General features: G+C 37.3%; 1 pseudogene; it reads right to left on the bottom strand.

Annotated features, from left to right (window-relative positions):
- The window catches only part of LOC139851307 (dormancy-associated protein homolog 3-like), a 76,970-nt pseudogene that overhangs the window by 49,848 nt on the left and 1,251 nt on the right, over positions 1–25,871 (bottom strand).

Raw genomic sequence — 25,871 nt, 5'->3', positions numbered from 1 at the left:
TATTCTAGTGGCTATTAATCCATTCCCGTGTCCGGTTTAAATGAACGATTATTCGTACATATAAATACCCCGCCCATCGTGTCCGATCGAGTGTATATGGTAATTTATAGGGACGCCCAATTGTAAATCTTTATATTAACATTAACAAACTTTCATTTAGTTAAACAAATATAAAGCCCATTAATAGCCCATAGCCTAGTTTCCACAAGTGTCGTTCTTTTATCCAAACCCCAATTATGGTACAAAGCCCAATTACCCAATTTTAGTAATTAGCCCAACATCATGATTACTTCGTTTTAAATAAGCATAATAATAACTTAGCTACGAGACATTAATATAAAAAGGTTGAACATAACTTACAATGATTAAAAATAGCGTAGCGTTACACGGACAGAATTTCGACTTACACCCTTACAACATTCGCTAACATACCCTTATTATTAGAATTATAATTAAAATTAAAATATAAATTATAAATATAAATATATATTACTTCGTATGAAGAGAAGAAAAAAATGATATGATTTTGATCAGAATTCGGGTTGATTTATAGCCAGGAATGATTTTTGGGGCTCCGCGACTCGCGGCCAAATAGCCTTCAAACTCCGCGAGTCGCGGAGAGGTATTTTCAGTTTACACCCTTGGAGTTTCCTGCTGCCGACGGTTTTAAATATATATATATAATATATATATAATTAATATAATTAATTATATATTATATTATATTTATATACATAGTTAACTTGTAATTTTTAGTCCGTTGCGTCGAGCGTTAAGAGTTGACTCTAGTCCCGGTTCCGGATTTTCGAACGTCCTCGCGTACAATTTAATATCTTGTACTTTGCGTTTTGAATCTTGTACTCTTGTGATTTCGAGACGTTTCTTATCAATAATTGGAACCTTTTTGATTGTCTTTTGTTCTTTTGAGCTTTTTGGTCGTTTGCGTCTTCAAATCGTCGAATCTGTCTTTTGTCTTCATCTTTTATTATTTAAACGAATATCACTTGTAAATAGAACAATTGCAACTAAAAGCTTGTCTTTCTTGAGGAATAATGCTATGAAATATATGTTCGTTTTTAGCATTATCAGTCACCAATACAACAACAGCTATCTCAACAATCGCAACTACAACAAACGGCTCAACAACAACAACAATAACAACCGCAATAACAACAACAATCAGAAGCAGTTATGCCAAAGGTGTAAAAAGTATCACTCGGGGTTCTGCACCAAATTTTGCAACAAGTGTAAAAGAAATGGTCATAGCGCAGCGAAGTGTGAGGTCTACGGACCAGGGGTTAACAGAACGAAAGGAACAAATGGTGTCAGAACGAGTAATGGCAGAGCAAGTAGTGTCGGAGCAAGTTATGCCAATGTAGTTTGTTATAAATGTGGAAAACCGGGCCACATTATTAGAAATTGCCCGAACCAGGAGAACACGAATGGACAAGGCCGCGGAAGAGTTTTCAATATTAATGCGGCAGAGGCACAGGAAGACCCGGAGCTTGTTATGGGTACGTTTCTTATTGACAATAAATCTGCTTACGTTTTATTTGATTCGGGTGCGGATAGAAGCTATATGAGTAGAGATTTTTGTGCTAAATTAAGTTGTCCAATGACGCCGTTCGATAGTAAATTTTTACTCGAATTAGCAAACGGTAAATTAATTTCAGCAGATTATATATGCCGGAATCGAGAAATTAAACTGGGTAGCGAAATATTTAAGATTGATTTGATACCAGTAGAGTTAGGGAGTTTTGATGTAATAGTTGGCATGGACTGGCTGAAGGAGGTGAAAGCAGAGATCGTATGTTATAAAAATGCAATTCGCATTGTACGAGAAGAAGGAGAACCCTTAATGATGTACGGAGAAAAGGGCAACACGAAGCTACATCTTATTAGTAATTTGAAGGCACAAAAACTAATAAGAAAAGGTTGCTATGCTGTTCTAGCACACGTCGAGAAAGTACAAACTGAAGAAAAGAGCATCAATGATGTTCCCGTCGCAAAAGAATTTCCCGATGTATTTTTGAAAGAATTACCGGGACTACCTCCACATCGATCTGTTGAATTTCAAATAGATCTTGTACCAGGATCTGCACCAATAGCTCGTGCTCCTTATAGACTCGCACCCAGCGAGATGAAAGAACTGCAAAGCCAACTGCAAGAACTATTAGAACGTGGTTTCATTCGACCAAGCACATCACCATGGGGAGCACCTGTTTTGTTTGTCAAGAAGAAGGATGGTACATTTAGGTTGTGTATTGACTACAGAGAGTTGAACAAACTTACCATCAAAAATTGTAATCCACTACCGAGAACACTACCGAGAATTGACGACTTATTTAATCAACTACAAGGCTCTTCGGTTTATTCGAAGATCGATTTATGTTCTGGATATCATCAAATGCGAGTAAAGGAGGATGATATTCCAAAAACTACTTTTAGGACGCGTTATGGTCATTACGAGTTTATGGTTATGCCGTTTGGATTGACTAACGCACCAGCTGTGTTCATGGACCTTATGAACCGAGTATGTGGGCCATATCTTGACAAGTTTGTCATTATTTTCATCGATGACATACTTATCTACTCAAAGAATGATCAAGAGCACGAAGAACATTTGAGAAAAGTGCTAGAAGTATTGAGGAAAGAAAAACTGTACGCTAAGTTTTCAAAGTGTGCATTTTAGTTGGAAGAAGTTCAATTCCTCGATCACATAGTGAACAAAGAAGGTATTCAGGTGGACTCGGCAAAGATCGAAACTGTTAAAAAGTGGGAAACCCCAAAAACTCCGAAGCATATACGTCAATTTTTAGGATTGGCTGGTTACTACAGAAGATTCATCCAAGATTTCTCCAAAATAGCAAAACCCTTGACTGCATTAACGCATAAAGGGAAGAAATTTGAATGGAAGGATGAATAAGAGAAGGCGTTTCAGTTATTGAAGAAAAAGCTAACTACGGCACCTATATTGTCATTGCCTGAAGGGAATGATGATTTTGTGATTTATTGTGACGCATCAAAGCAAGGTCTCGGTTGTGTATTAATGTAACGAACGAAGGTGATTGCTTATGCGTCTAGACAATTGAAGATTCACGAGCAAAATTATACGACTCACGATTTGGAATTGGGTGATGTTGTTTTTGCATTAAAGACTTGGAGGCATTATTTATATGGGGTCAAAAGTATTATATATACCGACCACAAAAGTCTCCAACATATATTTAATCAGAAGCAACTGAATATGAGAAAACGCAGGTGGATTGAACTGTTGAATGATTATGATTTTGAGATTCGATACCACCCGGGGAAGGCGAATGTGGTAGCTGACTCTTTGAGTAGAAAGGACAGAGAACCTATACGGGTAAAAGCTATGAATATAATTATTCGTACTAACCTTACTACTCAAATAAAGGAGGCGCAACAGGGGGTTGTAAAAGAAGGAAAGTTGAAGAATGAGATACCCAAAGGATCAGAGAAACATCTTAATATTCGGGAAGACGGAACCCGATATAAGGCTGATAGAATTTGGGTACCAAGGTTTGGAGATGTGAGAGAAATGGTACTTAAGGAAGCACATAAAACCAGATATTCAATACATCCCAGAGCGGGGAAGATGTATAAAGATCTCAAGAAACACTTTTGGTGGCCGGGTATGAAAGCCGATATTGCTAAATATGTAGGAGAATGTTTGACGTGTTCTAAGGTCAAAGCTGAACATCAGAAACCATCATGTATACTACAACAACCTGAAATCCCGGAATGGAAATGGGAAAACATTACCATGGATTTCATTACTAAATTGCCAAGGACTGCAAGTGGTTATGATACTATTTGGGTAATAGTTGATCGTCTCACCAAGTCAGCACACTTCCTGCCAATGAGAGAAGATGACAAAATGGAAAAGTTGGCACGATTGTATTTGAAGGAGGTTGTCTCCAGACATGGAATACCCGTCTCTATTATCTCTGATAGGGATGGTAGATTTGTTTCAAGGTTCTGGCAGACATTGCAACAAGCATTGGGGACTCGTCTAGACATGAGTACTGCCTATCATCCATAAACTGATGGGCAGAGCGAAAGGACAATACAAACGATTGAAGACATGCTACGAGCATGTGTTATTGATTTCGGAAACAGTTGGGATCGACACCTACAGTTAGCAGAATTTTCCTACAACAATAGTTATCATTCTAGTATTGAGATGGCGCCGTTTGAGGCACTTTATGGTAGAAAGTGCAGGTCTCCGATTTGTTGGAATGAAGTGGGGGATAGACAGATTACGGGTCCGGAGATAATACAAGAAACTACCGAGAAAATCATCCAAATTCAACAACGATTGAAAACCGCCCAGAGTCGACAAAAGAGCTACGCGGACAGTAAAAGAAAAGATATAGAGTTTGAAATTGGAGAAATGGTCATGCTTAAGGTTTCACCTTGGAAAGGCGTTGTTCGATTTGGTAAACGGGGGAAACTAAATCCAAGGTACATTGGACCATTCAAGATTATAGATCGTGTCGGACCAGTAGCTTACCAACTAGAGCTACCTCAACAACTCGCGGCTGTACATAACACTTTTCACGTCTCGAATTTGAAGAAATGTTTTGCTAAAGAAGATCTCACTATTCCATTGGACAAAATCCAAATCAATGAAAAACTTCAATTCATTGAAGAACCCGTGGAAATAATGGATCGTGAGGTTAAGAGACTTAAGCAAAACAAGATACCGATTGTTAAGGTTCGATGGAATGCTCGTAGAGGACCCGAGTTCACCTGGGAGCGTGAAGATCAGATGAAGAAGAAATACCCACATCTATTTCCAGAAGATTCATCAACACCTTCAACAGCTTAAAATTTCGGGACGAAATTTATTTAACGGGTAGGTACTGTAGTGAACCGAAGTTTTTCATGTTTATATATATTAATTGAGACTGATATTTACATGATTAAATGTTTCTAACATGTTAAGCAATCAAACTTATTAAGACTTGATTAAATGAAATAAGTTTCATATAGACAATTGATCACCCAAGTTGACCGGCGATTCACGAACGTTCCAAATTTGTAAAAACTACATGTTGTGGTATATATAGACATATATATATGGTTGACATGAGATTATGATGAGTAAGTATCTCACTAAGTATATTAACAATGTGTGATATACATAAGAAATGAGATTACTAAGTTAAGAAACTCGAAATGATATATATAACGATTATCGTTATGATAACGTCTACTAAATACATATGTATCATATTAAGATATTGATACACTATATTTAACATGATAAAATTATATTTAAATATATCATTAAGTGTGTTAACAATGAACTACATATGTAAAAACAAGACTACTAACTCAAGAATTACGAAACGAGACTTATATGTAACGATTATCGTTGTAACGATATTTTAATGTATATATCATATTAAGAGATATTCATACATCATAATATCATGATAACATAATAATTTAACATCTCATTTGATATAATAAATATTGGGTTAACAACATTAATTAAGATCGTTAACTTAAAGGTTTCAAAACAACACTTACATGTAACGACTAACGAAGACTTAACGACTCCATTAGAATGTATATACATGTTGTGTTTTGATATGTATTCTTACACTTTTGAAAGACTTCAAGACACATATCAAAGTACTTCTACTTAACAAAAATTCTTACAATTACATCCTCGTTCAGTTTCATCAACAATTCTACTCGTATGCACCCGTATTCGTACTCGTACAATACACAGCTTTTAGATGTATGTACTATTGGTATATACACTTCAATGATCAGCTCTTAGCAGCCCATTTGAGTCACCTAACACATGTGGGAACCATCATTTGGCAACTAGCATAAAATATCTCATAAAATTACAAAAATATTAGTAATCATTCATGACTTATTTACATGAAAACAAAATTACATATCCTTTATATCTAATCCATATACCAACGACCAAAAACACCTACAAACACTTTCATTCTTCAATTTTATTCATCTAATTGATCTCTCTTAAGTTCCATCTTCAAGTTCTAAGTGTTCTTCATAAATTCCATAAGTATAGTTTCATAAAAATCAAGAATACTTCCAAGTTTGCAAGTCTACTTCCAAGCTTTCTAATCCATTCCAAGTAATCATCTAAGATCAAGGAACCTTTGTTATTTATAGTAGGTTATCTTTCTAATTCAAGGTAATATTCATATTCAAACTTTGATTCAATTTCTACAACTATAACAATCTTATTTCAGTGAAAATCTTACTTGAACTGTTTTCGTGTCATGATTCTGCTTCAAGAACTTTCAAGCCATCCAAGGATCCTTTGAAGCTAGATCCATTTTTTTTATTTCCAGTAGTTTTATCCATAAAACTTGAGGTAGTAATGATGTTCATAACATCATTCGATTCATACATATAAAGCTATCTTATTCGAAGGTTTAAACTTGTAATCACTAGAACATAGTTTAGTTAATTCTAAACTTGTTAGCAAACAAAAGTTAATCCTTCTAACTTGACTTTTAAAATCAACTAAACACATGTTCTATATCTATATGATATGCTAACTTAATGATTTAAAACCTGGAAACACGATGAACACCATAAAATCGGATATACGCCGTCGTAGTGAAACCAGGGGCTGTTTTGGTTTGGATAATTAAAAACTATGATAAACTTTGATTTAAAAGTTGTTCTTCTGGGAAAATGATTTTTCATATGAACATGAAACTATATCCAAAAATCTTGGTTAAACTCAAAGTGAAAGTATGTTTTTCAAAATGGTCATCAAGATGTCGTTCTTTCGACGGAAATGACTACCTCTTTAGTAATTGACATGTAACTTAAATTTTCAACTATAAACCTATACTTTTTCTGTTTGGATTCTTAAATTAGAGTTCAATATGAAACCATAGCAATTTGATTCACTTAAAACGGATTTAAAATGAAGAAGTTATGGGTAAAACAAGATTGGATATTTTTGATCTTTTTAGCTACGGGAAATGTTTAACAAATCTATACAAATCATATCCTAGCTAACTTATATTGTATTATACATGTATTCTAATATATTAGGTAATCTTGGGATACCATAGACACGTATGTAAATGTTTTGACATATCATATCGACCCATGTATATATATTATTTGGAACAACCATAGACACTCTATATGCAGTAATGTTGGAGTTAGCTATACAGGGTTGAGATTGATTCTAAAAATATATATACTTTGAGTTGTGATCTAGCCTGAGATGTATATACATTGGGTCGTGGATTGATTCAAGATAATATATATCAATTTATTTCTGTACATCTAACTGTGGACAACTAGTTGTAGGTTATTAACGAGGACAGCTGACTTAATACACTCAAATCTTTAAAACATAATAAACATGGTTGTAATTATATTTTGATCATACTTTGATATATATGTACATATTTGTATAGGTTCGTGAATCGATCCGTGGCCAAGTCTTATTTCCGAGGAAGAAATATCTGTGAAAGTGAGTTATAGTCCCACTTTTAAAATCTAATATTTTTGGGATGAGAATACATGCAGGTTTTATAAATGATTTACAAAATAGACACAAGTACGTGAAACTACATTCTATGGTTGAATTATCAAAATCGAATATGTCCCTTTTTATTAAGTCTGGTAATCTAAGAATTAGGGAACAGACACCCTAATTGACGTGAATCCTAAAGATAGATCTATTGGGCCTAACAAACCCCATCCAAAGTACCGGATGCTTTAGTACTTCGAAATTTATATCATATCCGAAGGGTGTCCCGGAATGATGGGGATATTCTTATATATGCATCTTGTTAATGTCGGTTACCAGGTGTTCACCATATGAATGATTTTTATCTCTATGTATGGGATGTGTATTGAAATATGAAATCTTGTGGTCTATTGTTACGATTTAATATATATAGGTTAAACCTATAACTCACCAACATTTTTGTTGACGTTTAAAGCATGTTTATTCGCAGGTGAATACTAAGAGCTTCCGTTGTTGCATACTAAAATAAGGACAAGATTTGGAGTCCATGTTTGTATGATATTGTGTAAAAACTGCATTCAAGAAACATATGTCGATGTAATATATTTCTATTGTAAACTATTATGTAATGATCATGAGTAAACAGTATATTTTAGATTATCATTATTTGATAATCTACGTAATGCTTTTAAAACCTTTATTGATAAAATAAAGGTTATGGTTGTTTTAAAAATGAATGCAGTCTTTGAAAAACGTCTCATATAGAGGTCAAAACCTCGCAACGAAATCAATTAATATGGAACGTTTATAATTAATATGAACGGGACATTTCATCAGCTACAACATTAGCCTTTCCAGGGTGGTAACGGATTTCACAATCGTAATCGTTCAATAACTCTACCCATCGACGTTGCCTCATATTGAGTTGTTTTTGATCAAAAATATGCTGAAGACTCTTATGGTCAGTGTACACTGTACACTTGGTGCCATATAGATAGTGTCTCCATATTTTAAGTGCAAAAACTACTGCTCCAAGTTCCAAATCGTGCGTCGTATAGTTCCTTTCTTGAATTTTAGTTGTCGTGAGGCGTATGCGATAACTTTTGTGCGTTGCATTAATACACATCCTAAACCTTGGCGCGAAGCGTCACAATAGATCATGAAATCATCATGGTAATGATAAAATGGGTGCAGACGTTAACTTCTTCTTTAATAACTGGAATGAGGATTCTTGTTCCGTGGACCAATCATACTTCTTTCCCTTTTGAGTCAATGCAGTTAAGGGTTTGGCGATTTTAGAGAAATCTTGAATGAATCTTCGGTAGTAACCAGCAAGACCTAAGAATTGGCGGATTTGTGTTGGAGTCTTCGGTGTTTCCCATTTGCTAATGGCTTCTATCTTGGCAGGGTCAACTTTAATTCCATGTTTACTGACAACATGGCCCAAAAACTGTACTTCTTGTAACCAGAAATCACACTTTGAAAATTTTGCGTACAATTCTTCTTTCTTGAGTATCTCTAGTACCAGTCGTAAGTGTTGCTCATGTTCTTCCTTGTTCTTCGAGTAAATCAATATGTCGTCGATAAAAACAATGACAAATTTGTCTAAATACGGTCTACAGATGCGATTCATTAGATCCATGAATACTGCTGGAGCATTAGTCAATCCAAAAGGTATGACTAGAAATTCATAGTGACCGTAACGGGTTCTGAACGCGGTTTTAGGAACATCTTCTTCCTTCACTCTCAGCTAATGATATCCGGAGCGTAGATCAATCTTAGAATAAACACTTGATCCTTGTAATTGATCAAACAAATCATCAATCCTCGGTAATGGGTACCGATTCTTGATCGTTAATTTGTTTAATTCTCAGTAATCTATGTACATTCTCATAGATCCATCCTTCTTCTTGACGAAGAGAATAGGAGCACCCCAAGGTGAAAAACTGGGACGAATAAATCCACGGTCCGATAATTCTTGCAACTGGTCTTGTAATTCTTGCATTTCTGAAGGTGCAAGTCTATATGGGGATCGGGATACAGGTGCAGCTCCTGGTACGAGATCAATCTGGAATTCTACACATCTGTGTGGAGGTAGCCCCGGTAATTCTTTTGGAAATACTCCGGGATATTCTCTTACAACCGGCATGTCATCAATGCTTCTTTCTTCAGTATCGATCTTCTTTACGTGTGCCAGAATAGCATAACAACTTTTTCTTATAAGTTTCTGGGCCTTCATACAGCTGATAAGGTTCAGCTTCGAGTTGCTCTTCTCCCCATAAATCATTAATGACGTTTCATCCTTACGAGGGATGCGGATCGCTTTCTCAGCGCAAACAACTTCCGCTCTTGTTTTGGACATCCAGTCCATGCCAACGATTACGTCAAAACTTCCTAATTCTACGGGTATTAAATCAATTTTGAAGGTTTCACCAGCTAGATTTATTTCGCAACCATGGCAAATTTTATCGGCTTTTATCAGTTTACCATTAGCTAATTCAATAGTATATTTATCGTCTAGAGGCAACGATGCACATTTTAGTTTAGAACTAAAGTCTTTACACATATAACTTCTATCAGCACCCGTATCAAACATAATAGAAGCTAGTTGATTATTAACAGTAAACGTACCCGTGACAAGATTAGGATCCTCACGTACTTCACTGGCACTAACATTAAATGCTCTCCCACGTGCGGGTTCTTTGTTCTTCTCCTTATCAGGGCATTGATTTATAAAGTGACCAGGCTTCCCGCATCGAAAACATTTCTTGACATCGGTCGGTTTTGTCTTTACTTCAGAAACGGTGGCATAACAATCTTTCGCCACATGTCCTTTCTTGTTGCACTTATTATAGACCACTTGGCAATAACCTGCATGATGTGTGTAACATCTTTTGCAGAACGGATGGGGTCCCTTATAGTTTGGACTAGCAGTTACCCCATCTTGTTTACCTTTAAAAGTTTCTTGTTTCTTCAGTTGAGTACTTTTGCCCTTATAGTCTTCCCATTTCCTCTTTCCTTCAGTTGTCTTGACTTCGGTAATTGGTGCCTTAATCAAACTCTCTGTGATCTGGTCCATGAGTTGGTGTGCCATTATCATGGCTTCCTGCATCGTATTCGGTTTGGACGATGTAATATTTCCTTTTATATTGATCGATAAACCGTCAATATACATTTCTATCTTTCGTTTCTCGTTTGGCACCAATTCGGGACACAACAAGGCTAGTTTCATGAAACGATTTTCATAGTTATTGAGATTCGCGCCGAAAACCTTCAGATTACGTAACTCATATTCCATTTTTATGATCTCGTTTCGAGGACAGTACTCCTCGATTAGCATCTTTTTTAGTTATTCCCAAGAGATATCATATGCCGTATCTATTCCTTCTGCTTTAGCATAATTGTTCCACCAAGTAAGTGCACCATCTTGCAATGTGCACGAAGCATACTTTGACTTGTCTCCGTCCGCACAATTACTGATTTTGAAAACGGACTCCATCTTTTCAAACCATCGGGTTAGACCGACTGGTCCCTCGGTCCCACTAAACGTCTGTGGTTTGCATCCTTGAAAAGTTTTGTATGAGCATCCGTTTCATGAATTTGTGTTCATGGTTGCTACTTTGGCTGCTGCTTCAGTTGCTGCTTTTGCTGCCTCGGCTGCAGAAATTCTTTCATTCACACGTTTCTCGACTAGTTCCTTGAACTCAGCATCCGACATTTGAGACATGTTTCTTCAATAAATACAATAGAGATAATTTAATCATATAGAATATTATAGGTAAAATGAGTTGTCAATAGTTAATCATAGCATATTAATAATATGAACCAATTATTATAAAAGCCTTTTCTTCTTATTAGCATTTTATAATTATTTCTAGGGTATTACCTACCCGTTAAGTTCATACATAATAGCTAGTACAAGGAATTAACTACTAAAATCCTAATAATATTCCACTATGAAAAATTATAGCGAGTTACTACATTATTATGTAATAATAATAATAAGAAGTAGTAATAATACAAATAATCATTCCATGCATTTATTATTAATAAACCAAAATAATACAATACCATACAATACCGATATTTTACATATGCTTATTCTACATAACAAGATAGAGTAGCACACATAAGCAATAGAATAGCGCATGGAAGATTTATGGTTGCGAGGTCGTTTATTCAGAACTATCAGAAACTTCTTCCCATTTGGTTCTCTCTGCCAATTGTTTGTGTGCGCATGGTCCGACAGACATTCTAGCAGTGTATTTAATTTTTGGTTGGGGTTTTGAGGTACCCGGTGCCTCAGTGAGTTTACTATGGTAAGGGTGGTAACGAACCGAATGGTCCTGTTTCTTTTTAATAATTAAGGACTTTTTATTATTGTGGTTGTTTTTATTATCTATAGCAAGTTGGAATTTCTCCTTAGTAACTTCTTTTATTTTATTAGCGAAATCCTCTTCCTCACTGATCTCGTCTGATGACGAACTGTCTGAGTCATGTGTAGGAGAATATGATGACGAACTGTCTGAATCATGTGTACGAGAATATGTACCGGTGGTCATGAACCAAAATCTGCCAGGCGTAATCTTCACAACCCGCCCGTCGGCGGTGTATCTGGCCCAATGTCCATGTTCATTTAGAAATGGATGATCCTCGTTTATTCCAGGGATCATGGGTCCATACCAACGATACTGTGGCTCCGGAAAACTAGAGCTGGGTGGAGCTGGGACCTCCTCTGGGTTAACCTGAAGTTGAGATTCCCCAGCTAACACAATTTCTTCTTTAATAGGTATTGGAACGCCTTTTTCAGTTGTGGATAGAATAGATTCAGTGTCTGATTCCGAGTCGTACAAAATGATAGGATTAGAAGAAGTCATCTATCACATAATTGAAAAAACAATTACGTTAGCATATAAATATATCACATATAATGTTTTTGACCAAATGATAAGCAAAAATCAGTAAAAACAGATATGGTCATAATCCAGACTCACTAATGCATCCTAACAATTACCAGTTAAATATACTAATGTAATTTCTGGTTCCCTATGACCTCAACCTTGGATACCAACTATAACGACCCGTCAAAATCGCTATTAACGCGGCACGTTAATCATTGATTCCACAGTGAGGTTTTAACCTCTATATGATACGTTTTGATAAAATATTACATTCATTAAAATAAGTAACTTTCTAAACATAGAAAGTTATAAGCATGTGGGCGAGTGCTTAGGTATAAGCAAATCCCCAAAATACATAAGTTTTTATCATACAGGCTGACATCACAGTCCAATTATTTATTACACAATGCAGTTTTATTTCGAATGCAATAAACTTTATACAAAGCATGAGAGACTCCATGCAGGCAACAAGCACATCACAGCAGAAGCAGTCTAAGGACCTGAGAATAAAACATGATAAAAAGGTCAACACGAATGTTGGTGAGTTATAGGTTTAATTGCTCGAGTCATAAGTATATAAAGATAGACCACAAGATTTCATCAAAAGTTTATCAATAGATTCTACGTAACAGAGTACCCTGGTAACTAAACTTAAGGCTATAATGAAAATTACCCCATTCGTTTTAATACACGCAAACCAACGTGTCATAAACTCAAATAACATACGTCCGTTAAAAGGCTAGCGCTCTAGCTCGGACGGGGATGTCAAGCCCTATGGATCCATATACGATTATTCGCGCCCACCAGTCCATATCCTATGTACTGGCAGCTACTAGTTACCAAAGCTAAGGGATTTTCGGTTTAACTCAGTGTAGAATTTAGTATGTACTTGTGTCTTATTGCGTTTAAGATAAATTGCATGTATTCTCAGCCCAAAAATATTTAAAGTATTTAAAAAGGGAGACTATAAACTCACTGTTCAATATTGAGGTTCAATATTGTAGACAAATTACGTAGGCGTAAAGATAGTGGATGACTGTATGGTTGGTCTTGGATTCAAGAACAATACCCCGAACAATACCCAATATTTTCTTAGCTTACAGCGGTTTGAAACCCGAATTAAAAACACCCTCGTATATATCTTATTATTATTAAACTTAAATTTAAAATTATAATTATAATATAAATATAAATATAGAGACGAAGAAGCAGAGAGGTGTGAATTTTGTGTCGAGCAAACTGGCGTATTTATAATACCTTTTCATTTCCTGTAGCTCATGCGATCGCATGAGTTTTCAGTGTTTTTGCCATGCGATCGCATGGCCGCCTGATCCGCTTTTGTTTGCTAGTTTGTCGACATCAAATAGTATTTTACTGTAGCAAATAGTGGCACTGTAGCAAATAATGTTACTGTAGCAAATAGTGTTATTGTAGCAAATAGTGTTTTACTGTAGCAAGTCGTTTCACTGTCGCACTGTAGCAAAGTAGCAAATAGTGTTTTACTTTAGCAAAGTCGGTTTCACTGTAGTAAATAGTGTTTTACTGTAGCAAAGTTGTTTTTTTACTTGTACATCTTATAATATATATATATATATATATATATATATATATATATATATATATATATATATATATATACATACATACATACATACATACATACATACATACATATAATTGTTCATGAATCGTCGAGAGTAGTCAAAGGTAATTGAATATATGAAACAGTTCTAAAATTTTGAGACTCAATCTAACAGACTTTGTTTAACGTGTCAAAATAATAAATCGTATAGAAAATTGGTTTAAATAAGTCGAAATGTTTCGGGTCATCACATATTTACTATTGGTATATATACTCCAATTATTAGCTCTTAGCAGCTCATGTAAGTCACCTAACCATGTGGGAACCATCATTTAACATCTAGCATGAAATATCTCATAAGATTACAAACTAATGAAGACTATATGGACACCATAAGTTCACGTGAATTAGTAGCATCACAAACACACTTTCATTTCAATTTTTTTGAATCAAATTACTCTCTCTCAAGTGTTCTTCCTTTGTTCTAAGTGTTCTTCATCACCTTCAACAAAATCTAGCTCAATCTAGTTCATAAATCCATACATAAACCAAGTTATAAAACAACTACTCAAGAACACACCAATAACACTTCCAAGTTTGCTAGCTTACTTCCAATCTTGCAAATCCACTTTGAGTGATCATCCAACCTCAAGAAATATTTCTTATTTATAGTAAGATATCTTTCTAATACAAGGTAATACTTATATTCAAACTTTGATTCAATTTCTATAACTTTAACAATCTTATTTCGAGTGGAAATCTTACTTGAACTTGTTTTCGTGTCATGATTCTACTTCAAGAACTTTCAAGCCATCCAAGGATCCTTTGAAGCTAGATCTATTTTTCTCATTTCCAGTAGGTTTATCCACAAAACCTGAGGTAGTAATGATGTTCATAACATCATTCGATTCATATATATAAAGCTACCATATTCGAAGGTTTAAACTTGTAATCACTAGAACATAGTTTAGTTAATTCTAAACTTGTTCGCAAACAAAAGTTAATCCTTCAAACTTGACTTTTAAAATCAACTAAACACATGTTCTATATCTATATGATATGCTAACTTAATGATTTAAAACCTGAAAACACGAAAAACACCGTAAAATCGGATATATGCCGTCGTAGTAACACCGCGGGCTGTTTTGGGTTAGTTAATTAAAAACTATGATAAACTTTAATTTAAAAGTTGTTCTTCTGGGAAATTTTTTTTTCTTATGAACATGAAACTATATCCAAAAATTATGGTTAAACTCAAAGTGAAAGTACATTTTCCAAAATGGTCATCTAGACGTCGTTCTTTCGACTGAAATGACTACCTTTACAAAAATGACTTGTAACCTATATTTCTGAATATAAAATTATACTTTTTCTATTTAGATTCATAAACTTAAGTTCAATATGAAACCATAGCAACTTGAATCACTCAAAACGGATTTAAAACGAAGAAGTTATGGGTAAAACAAGATTGGATAATTTTGCTTGTTGTAGCTACGTGAAAATTGGTAACAAATCTATATTAATCATATCCTAGCTAACTCATATTATTTAATCTTGGGATACCATAGACACGAATACAATGTTTTGACATATCATATCGACCCATCTATATATATATATATTTCGGAACAACCATAGACACTCTGTATGCAGTAATGTTGGAGTTAGCTATACAGGGTTGAGGTTGATTCCAAAATATTATATATACTTTGAGTTGTGATCTAGCCTGAGGCTTGTATACACGAGGTCGTGGATTGATTCGAGATAATATATATTGCTTTATTTCTGTACATCTAACTGTGGACAATAGTTGTAGGTTACTAACGAGGACAGCTGACTTAATAAACTTAAAACATTAAAACGTATTAAAAATGTTGTAAATATGTTTTGAACATACTTTGATATATATGTATATATTTGTTATAGGTTCGTGAATCGACCAGTGGCCAAGTCTTACTTCCCGACGAAGTAAAAACCTGTGAAAGTGAGTTATAGTCCCACTTTTAAAATCTAATATTTTTGGGATGAGAATACATGCAGCTTTATAAATGTTTTACAAAATAGACACAAGTACATGAAACTACTTTCTATGGTTGAATGATCGAAGCCGAATATGCCCCTTTTTGCTTGGTAGCCTAAGAATTAGGGAACATCACTAATTTTGAGAATTAGTGCACGCCTAATTGATGCGAATCCTAAAGATAGATCTATTGGGCCTAACAAACCCCATCCAAAGTACCGGATGCTTTAGTACTTCGAGTTTTATATCATGTTCGATGGATGTCCCGGAATGATGGGGATATTCTTATATGCATCTTGTTAATGTCGGTTATCAGGTGTTCACCATATGAATGATTTTTATCTCTATGTATGGGATGTATATTGAAATATGAAATCTTGTGGTCTATTATTACGATTTGATAAATATATAGATTAAACCTATAACTCACCAACATTTTCGTTGACGCTTAAAACATGTTTATTCTCAGGTGATTATTAAGAGCTTACGTTGTTGCATGCTATTATATGGACAAGATTTGATGTCAGCATGCTTGTATAATATTGTTTAAAACTGCATTCGAGATTTATTTTGTTGTAACATATTAATATTTGTAAACCAATATGTATTGGTAGTGTGTAAGTGTGATATTTGTTAGATTATCATTTCTGGATAGTCTAAGTGGTGTCTTTTTAACCTTGTCGATAAAATAAAGGTTATGGTTTGTTTTAAAAACGAATGCAGTCTTTGAAAAACGTCTCATATAGAGGTCAAAACCTCGCAACGAAATCAATTAATATGGAACGTTTATAATCAATATGAACGGGACATTTCACAAGTCTCATCCAGAGGACGTTCGAGTGGATTGGTTTCAACTTGGAGGGAAGACTTCTTTAAACTCAAAGATCACTTTCAATCACAAAATTGGGGCTTGGGGATGATTTCTTTATGCTAAGGGCATAAACGCAAGATGTATGAAGATGTGGAGTTGGTTTGGAGATTAGATCAAATGTTGCAGCTTCAAAGCAAAGTGGGGCCGATCAGTGTACAGAATTCTGGACATCTTCCAAAAGTGTAACGACCCAACTTCGTTTTACCAAAATCACGACTTGAATTTTTTTTTATATAGATCATCTGGACGGCGTCCAGACCTCTGGACGGCGTCCAGTCACAAAGGGCAGGACGACGTACAACAATCAGGACGACGTCCAGTAACACTAAAATGTTCTGTGACTGAACACACCCAACCCACGTTACACTGGACGGCGTCCAACCAAATCTGGACGGCGTCCAGCAGACCTGATCAGCTCCATTCCATTTCAAAACACACTTAACACTTTAAATCAACGACCAAATGCTTTGCAAAAACCCAATCAAGTTTTACATCAACAAAACGTTAAATAAAAGTGTTTACACCACAATTACGGGTTAAGACTCAATAACCCAACCCAATACCAAGAGCATAATCCCGGGGACTACCAAATCCCCAATCCGCGTCCATATCTCCAAAAGCTACCCCATCGAGCCCAAGCGCTCCTACACATCTAGCCTAACAACTAGCTAGCTTCATAATCACAATACCTGTAAAAAGGTAACCAACGAAAGGGGTAAGCATAAAACTTAGTGAATGCAATAATTATACATATACATATATAACCTACTTACTTGCAATCACTTACACAATTACCGCATACACGCTAGCAATATAATTAGCATACCATCGCAAAATATAACGCTAAATCTCCAATACGCAAGCTAGCACAAACGATAGCATATAACTCGAACAATATAATATGCTACACTACAACACATAACCATGGTTAACCAATCGTACAAGGAATGGTACTCGAATTTCCCATCGGTGTTCATAACAACCATTAGAGTACTTAACACGTCGTACACTAATCCCACGGGTGGAATCTTAACACGTCGATGCTTCACCCCGGGTGGCGTCTTAACACGTCGACGCTTCACCCCGGGTGGCGTCTTAACACGTCGACGCTTCACCCCGGGTGGCGTCTTAACACGTCGACACTTCACCCGTGATAGTTCTTGGAGTGGCATCTTAACACGTCGATGCTTCAGTCCGAGTGGTGTCTTAACACGTCGACACTTCACTCTTCATCTTACTTAGGGTGGCATCTTAACACGTCGATACTTCACCCCGAGTGGTGTCTTAACACGTCGACACTTCACTCATCACGTGAAACGTGGTGTCTTAGCACATCGACACTTCACATCTCACGCTACAACAAATAAATACATTATATACCTACGCATATAATTATTCCACTCACCTTGGAATGTCCGCACAAGTAGTGTATTATGATCTCCATCCTCATATCCGAGCAAATAGTTACCTATATCGCACATATGCACAATATACACATAAATATACATTCTCTAAAAGAGAATCCGACACAATTATCCCTTAGCCAAGGGATCACGCCTTGCTCGCCAAAAGCCCACCCATTTAACATCTAATGGACACAAACCAATTACCACTTCGGGTGGTAATTCAAACCCAGTCTACAAAGTACAATTTAACCCAATTTATACTTTACACCAATTAGACCAACCTAGGTCTTAACACTAAATTACTACTTAGGTAGTAATCATTTCGAACGTCATTTACACCAAAACCCCAACACATGCAACATTGACCCATATTGCTTTTGACCACGTTTGACTTATGTTAAAATATCATTTTAACCCAAAATTACTTCTCGCGAGTAATTACACCCAAAAACATCATTTAACACCATTTTGACATAAGTCCCAAAAACGCCCAAACTAACCAATAATCACTAACACAAGTGAAAATGGCCCTAATACACCAATTAAATCAAATCACAAGTGTTAAACATTTATCTTACCCAATTTGACACATAAACCCTAATTTTGACCCATTTCCAAAATTAGTCAACCAAATACACTCAAAAGTGTTTCAATACTTCCATAATCACTAAACTAAGTGACTACACCAAAAATTAAAGCCTAATCATGGCCAAAACGTCAACCAACCCAAAACCCGTCAAGCATCAAAAATAACTAGTCACAATAAACCCACTTCGTTAATAAACGAGTTTCACAACTAAACAAACTCAAACCCTAACTTGAATATCAAATCAACAAAATAAAATTCGGAGTTGAGACTTACCAACACTACCACAACAAAATGAAATTCGATTTCACAGCTGGCCCATCAGGCCATTTGGACGGCGTCCAAAATGGCTGGACGGTGTCCCAATGCACTGGGTCTGAAACTGAAACTTGTTTTGGTCGTAACTTTCAAACCGTAACTCCGTTTTTGATGAATCAAATATCGTTGGAAATGTAATGAGATTTACTATCCAATGGTAAGGTTTTAGAACATTAACTCAAACTTTATTTGGGATCCAAATATACGCTTACATGCCTCGTAATTCGAATGACGTCCAAAATAACGTGTAACTGAAAACGGGATGTTACAACTCTCCCCCACTTAGCCTGGATCACGTCCCCGTGATCCTCATCATCTACCAATAGTTAAGTGCTCCAAAGCCTTCTCACGTTCTTACAACTAGGAACCACGCCTCACGATCCTACGAAACACTACCAAGCCCGTTATCCTTAATATCTTCTGTTAATCCGAATATCTCACCACACGCTAATAATCACTAGCGTGCATTACCGCAACCAGCGGTATCTCATACACTCAACGTCAAAATACGGAAAACACCATTATCCCTGCAAGTTCTCTCGACTAAAACTCGCAACAAGCTACATCCATAACTACATCACCCAACGCGATCTACTAGGTCCACTACGCCGTGAACCAAGTCTTGCATTAATCCAAATCGAGAAGAATTCATGCCGCATCGAAACTCAGTACTTTCAACGGTCCATAACCGTACCACTCAACGATCGCACATCCGCTTATGTGCAAACATTTGTTTTCCACCCTAGAAAACCCGTGATTCGCAATTTTACAAGTCGATGCCAACGGGGCAATCGACACGCTCCTCCGACTAGTACTTCTTACAGTCACCACAACCGGGTTATTCCTTCAACGAACAAATTTCGGTACCGCCAAATAATTACATTGGGAACACAAACTTCTTTCCCCTCAATCGATCCGCACACGACCACCAGTCTCTGGATTAATCCAGCACGACATTAGTACACCACGAACTAGGAAAAACATTAACACTCGACACAAGGTTTCTCCCTTAAACCCTACAACACATCCATATACTGCGGCTTCCTAGTACTATCATGGAAACTATTCGTGTACTAGAATCCCGTCAACAGCTAATTATCAACATAACAATTTGCAATTCGCCACACGACCCACCAAATATTCACCAACGCCGGGTGAATCCTCCTACCTAGACCGTCCATTAAGGATGGCTTCGACATTTCAATGCAACCAACAGGTCACATCACTAGGGAAAACACTCTCGCAAACAAACAACATCCGCGTGTCTCTATGTGAGACGATAGAAACTGGCACTTCCCGCCTCACAATCATCCATAAAGTGGAATAATCCACTGACAAATTTCACGACCACGTTTCCCGAAAGGGAAAATACAGTATCCAACACGATATCGAACTCGTTCACATTCAATAATACTATCCAAGTTTCATGTCAACCCAGATTTTCACTGCGAGAGCACCTGCAATGACAGCTTCATTCTCCCGCTTCCGTTATCTCAAACTTCACACTTGGTCTCATACCGCACCTTGGTGCTACACGACCACCCTACATAAGAAGTCTTACGCTTCATTTGATCCCGTCATCACAACTCCGCACATAACATTTCGAAATCGTAACTCACAATCGTAACGCACGATCTCGAGTCAACATCAACAACCTGTCACTCTTCCTCGTTAGGAACTCCGAATCCCTATTGAGGCCTAACACGGTACACTCCGATACTTCGGTATACAATACACTACCGGATCTTCCTCGTGTGCCAGTAAAAACTCCCCCACTTAGGATTCATCTCCACATTCTCACCGCCCAAATGATAACATCCCGCGGAATCACAATTCCACGTCACACATGACCATTCTCACTGTTGGTCATAAACACCAAATCACAGCAAATTCACTTTAGGCTCTCAGAGCCGACATACACAATCACTTGAGATGTCACACACGCGGCGATATTGCACCTCCATACCACAAATCACAATTAACAGCTCTTCATCATTCGCAAAGCGAACTCCATCAAAGTCCCACATATGCCTCTAAGCCTAGGCATATACCACTCCGCTTAATCAGTCGTGTATCTCAGTCGAGATCACCCGACCTTCCACTCAACGAACCTTTATCAACAATTGCTCACTCTCATGGAGAAGAGTGACCAATTCAACACAATAATTGCATCGACCACAATATCAACACCTCATCATAACCTTCGGCCTAACCGACCATTAAGTCAATCACCGGTTCACCGGTCATCTTTACCCATCTATCACTTAAGAATATCAAGATTCGCTCGTCCGTCATTTCATAAGAAGTATTTACCGCAATGCTCTTAAACTTCGACTTTCACAACCCCGAATTACCATCACCCGTCGATCACTATTGTAGTCTTCGCTACTTCCAAGGGTATCCCACGGGCACCCTAAGCACAAAATGATCACACCATCACCGGAGTTGAACATTACGCTAGCAGGTATAAGAAGGAACCTGACGCAGTGTCATGCAGACTCCCACTACCATCTTCCGGATTTTAGAAACTTGATCTTTGGGTTCCAAACACCCGATGTCACCCGTCTCTCTACAATAATGACTCGAAGTCATACCTACCCGACAAACCTTACGGGTTATTGTCTTATAAAGCGTTCCTAGCGATCACACGCTACCCGCAATTCCCATAAGGCCAAACGAAGCCCTTCATCTAACACTAAGGAGATGCTCGGGAACACCAAGTCTTACACCCTTCCACATATCGGCACAACCACAACTACATGGGATATTCCGTAAGGAATGTTACCCTATAATTCACAACACACTAACAACCATTGTCATATGGGTCCCACTCCCATGAGTTTAATGACCCGAAGACTCCCTGATTCGCCAATTCCAAGGCGACTTACAACTAGAATCCTTACACGATTCCCTAACCACACACACTCTCCCAAGTGTAACCCAATACCACAATCATTAGACTTGTCGTATTCCATTACGGAATCCAAGTCTTCGTCGCACACACACACACACCATTATGGGTTATCCTAGTTACGATGGGTAACCACAACCAAAGACAATCTCAATAGTGCACCCACTACTTAGGGTGACTACGCACGCTCCGATCTCGTGAGTTTGCTCATTCACCTTAGCTGACCGAAACCACCGTAACAATTTCCGACTCACGACGAATCCGATGTGACAACAAGCACATCACCCGAGGCCACTATATCCTAGGAACCAATAAAAGATTCCTAACTCGTCCTGATTCTACCCCAACCATGCCACGTTTCCTCCGTTCGGTACTCGTCTTGTCATGCTTGGTGCCAAGATACACGGTTGTAATAATGGTGATCAGTCACTATTACAATTGCGTACCTTACCATTTTCGCATGGTCACACAAAGTACTTTACCCGGACTGACGCGACATTCACACAAAATAACACGCGATAACTCCTAGTACCCGAATGACAAAAGTCCTTACCGTGAACTTGATCACCCAAACCGTCAAACATGCGAATCTTTCTAATAGATTCGTCTCTAGGACACCACACCAATAGATATCTATATATATACACCAATATACAATATAATAATAAACGTACACAAGTACACCACAACAACAAGTCAACCTACAACCTAGGTGACTATCACTAAAACAACGTCCAAGTTCGCCTACTTACATTAGGCACTAGTTATCTAAGGCACTAATTTACACGCGAAATAAGGCCCCACATAATCCCATATTGGACAAACACAAGTTCTAGTTAGTCAACTACTCTAAGGTACTAACAATTCTCAATCCGACCCGTATTCGTACAAGTCCCGCAAATAGTGCATAACCGCCAATAAGTCTAAGACTGGGCACCTATTCCAAGGTCACCTAATTCCCTTAGACTATGCTCTAATACCACTTCTAACGACCCAACTTCGTTTTACCAAAAATCACGACTTGAATTTTTTTTTATATAGACCATCTGGACGGCGTCCAGACCTCTGAACGACGTTCAGTAACAAAGGACAGGACGGCTTCCAACAATCAGGACGACGTCCAGTAATACTAAAATGTTCTGTGACTGAACACACCCAACCCACGTTACACTGGACGGCGTCCAACTAAATCTGGACGGCGTCCAGCAGACCTGATCAGCTCCATTCCATTTCAAAACACACTTAACACTTTAAATCAACAACCAAACGCTTTGTAAAAACCCAATCAAGTTTTACATCAACAAACATTAAATAAAAGTGTTTACACCACAATTACAATTACGGGTTAAGACTCAATAACCCAACCCAATACCAAGAGCATAATCTCGGGGACTACCAAATCCCCAATCCGCCTCCATATCTCCAAAAGCTACCCCATCGAGCCCAAGCGCTCCTACGCATCTAGCCTAACAACTAGCTAGCTTCATAATCACAATACATGTAAAAAGGTAACCAACGAGAGGGGTAAGCATAAAACTTAGTGAATGCAATAATTATACATATACATATATAACCTACTTACTTGCAATCACTTACACAATTACTGCATACACGCTAGCAATATAATTAGCATACCATCGCAAAGTATAACGCTAAATCTCAGATACGCAAGCTAGCACAAACAATAGCATATAACTCTAACAATATAATATGCTACACTACAACACATAACCATGGTTAACCAATCGTACAAGGGATGGTACTCGAATTCCCCATCGGTGTTCATAACAACCATTAGAGTACTTAACACGTCGTACACTAATCCCACGGGTGGCATCTTAACACGTCGATGCTTCACCCCGGGTGGCGTCTTAACACGTCGACACTTCACCCCGGGTGGCGTCTTAACACGTCAAAACTTCACCCGTGATAGTTCTTGGAGTGGCATCTTAACACGTCGATGCTTCAGTTCGAGTGGTGTCTTAACACGTCGACACTTCACTCTTCATATTACTTAGGGTGGCATCTTAACACGTCGATACTTCACCCCGAGTGGTGTCTTAACACGTCGACACTTCACTCATCACGTGAAACGTGGTGTCTTAGCACATCGACACTTTTCATCTCACGCTACAACAAATAAATACATTATATACCTACGCATATAATTATTCCACTCACCTTGGAATGTCCGCACACGTAGTGTATTATGATCTCTGTCCTCATATCCGAGCAAATAGTTACCTATATCGCACATAGGCACAATATACACATAAATATACATTCTCTAAAAGAGAATCCGACACAATTATCCCTTATCCGAGGGATCACGCCTTGCTCGCCAAAAACCCGCCCATTTAACATCTAATGGACACAAACCAATTACCACTTCGGGTGGTAATTCAAACCCAGTCTACAAAGTACAATTTAACCCAATTTATACTTTACACCAATTAGACCAATCTAGGTCTTAACACTAAATTACTACTTAGGTAGTAATCATTTCGAACGTCATTTACACCAAAACCCCAACACGTGCAACATTGACCCATATTGCTTTTGACCACGTTTGACTTATGTTAAAATATCATTTTAACCCAAAATTACTTCTCGCGAGTAATTACACCCAAAAACATCATTTAACACCATTTTGACATAAGTCCCAAAAATGCCCAAACTAACCAATAATCACTAACACAAGTGAAAATGGCCTTAATACACCAATTAAATCAAATCACAGGTGTTAAACACTTATCTTACCCAATTTGACACATAAACCCTAATTTTGACCCATTTCCAAAATTAGTCAACCAAATACACTCAAAAGTGTTTCAATACTACCATAATCACTAAACTAATTGATTACACCCAAAATCAAAGCCTAATCATGGCCAAAATGTCAACCAACCCAAAACTCGCCAAGTATCAAAAATAACTAGTCACAATAAACCCACTTCGTTAATAAACGGGTTTCACAACTAAACAAACTCAAACCCTAACTTGAATATCAAATCAACAAAATGAAATTCGGAGTTGAGACTTACCAACACTACCACAACGTAGCCGTGAATGAGGTGAACAACTTTAACTCTCGCGACTTGACCCAATTCACTCATCTTCTTCCTCAAATCAAGCTCTCTCTCTCTCTCTCTCTCTCTCTCTCTCTCTCTCTAAAATGGGTTCCTCTCTCTCTAGGAATGGATGAGAGTGTTTGAGAAGGTGAAAATGAGGATAAGAATGAAATTGGATCAGTTTTAATGGCTCAACCGACCCCCAAGTGAAAAGACTCAAATACCCTCTTTTAAAAACTTTAAAATTTCACAGCTGGCCCGTCAGGCCATTTAGACGGCGTCCAAAATGGCTGATCGGCGTCCCAATGCACTGGGTCTGAAACTGAAACTTGTTTTGGTCGTAACTTTCAAACCGTAACTCCGTTTTTGATGAATCAAGTATCATTGGAAACGTAATGAGATTTACTATCCAATGGTAAGGTTTTAGAACATTAACTCAAACTTTATTTGGGACCCAAATATACGCTTACATGCCTCGTAATTCGAATGACGTCCAAAATAACGTGTAACTGAAAAAGGGATGTTACAAAAAGGGGATTGATGTATTTCTAAATGTGGATTTAGGAATGAAGTGGCTACTGTATTGTGAGATTTAGGAATTTAATGGGCCTTTAGTTGCTTATGAAAATCATCAAATGCAAACCTTGTTGGTCCTACTGTCATCGGTGGTACTAGATAACTCAATAGAT

Source organism: Rutidosis leptorrhynchoides, chromosome 6 (genome assembly GCF_046630445.1).
Source record: "Rutidosis leptorrhynchoides isolate AG116_Rl617_1_P2 chromosome 6, CSIRO_AGI_Rlap_v1, whole genome shotgun sequence".
Taxonomy (NCBI): Eukaryota; Viridiplantae; Streptophyta; class Magnoliopsida; order Asterales; family Asteraceae; genus Rutidosis; species Rutidosis leptorrhynchoides.
Note: the sequence above shows the minus strand (reverse complement) of the source record. Positions and strands in the feature narration are given on the sequence as shown.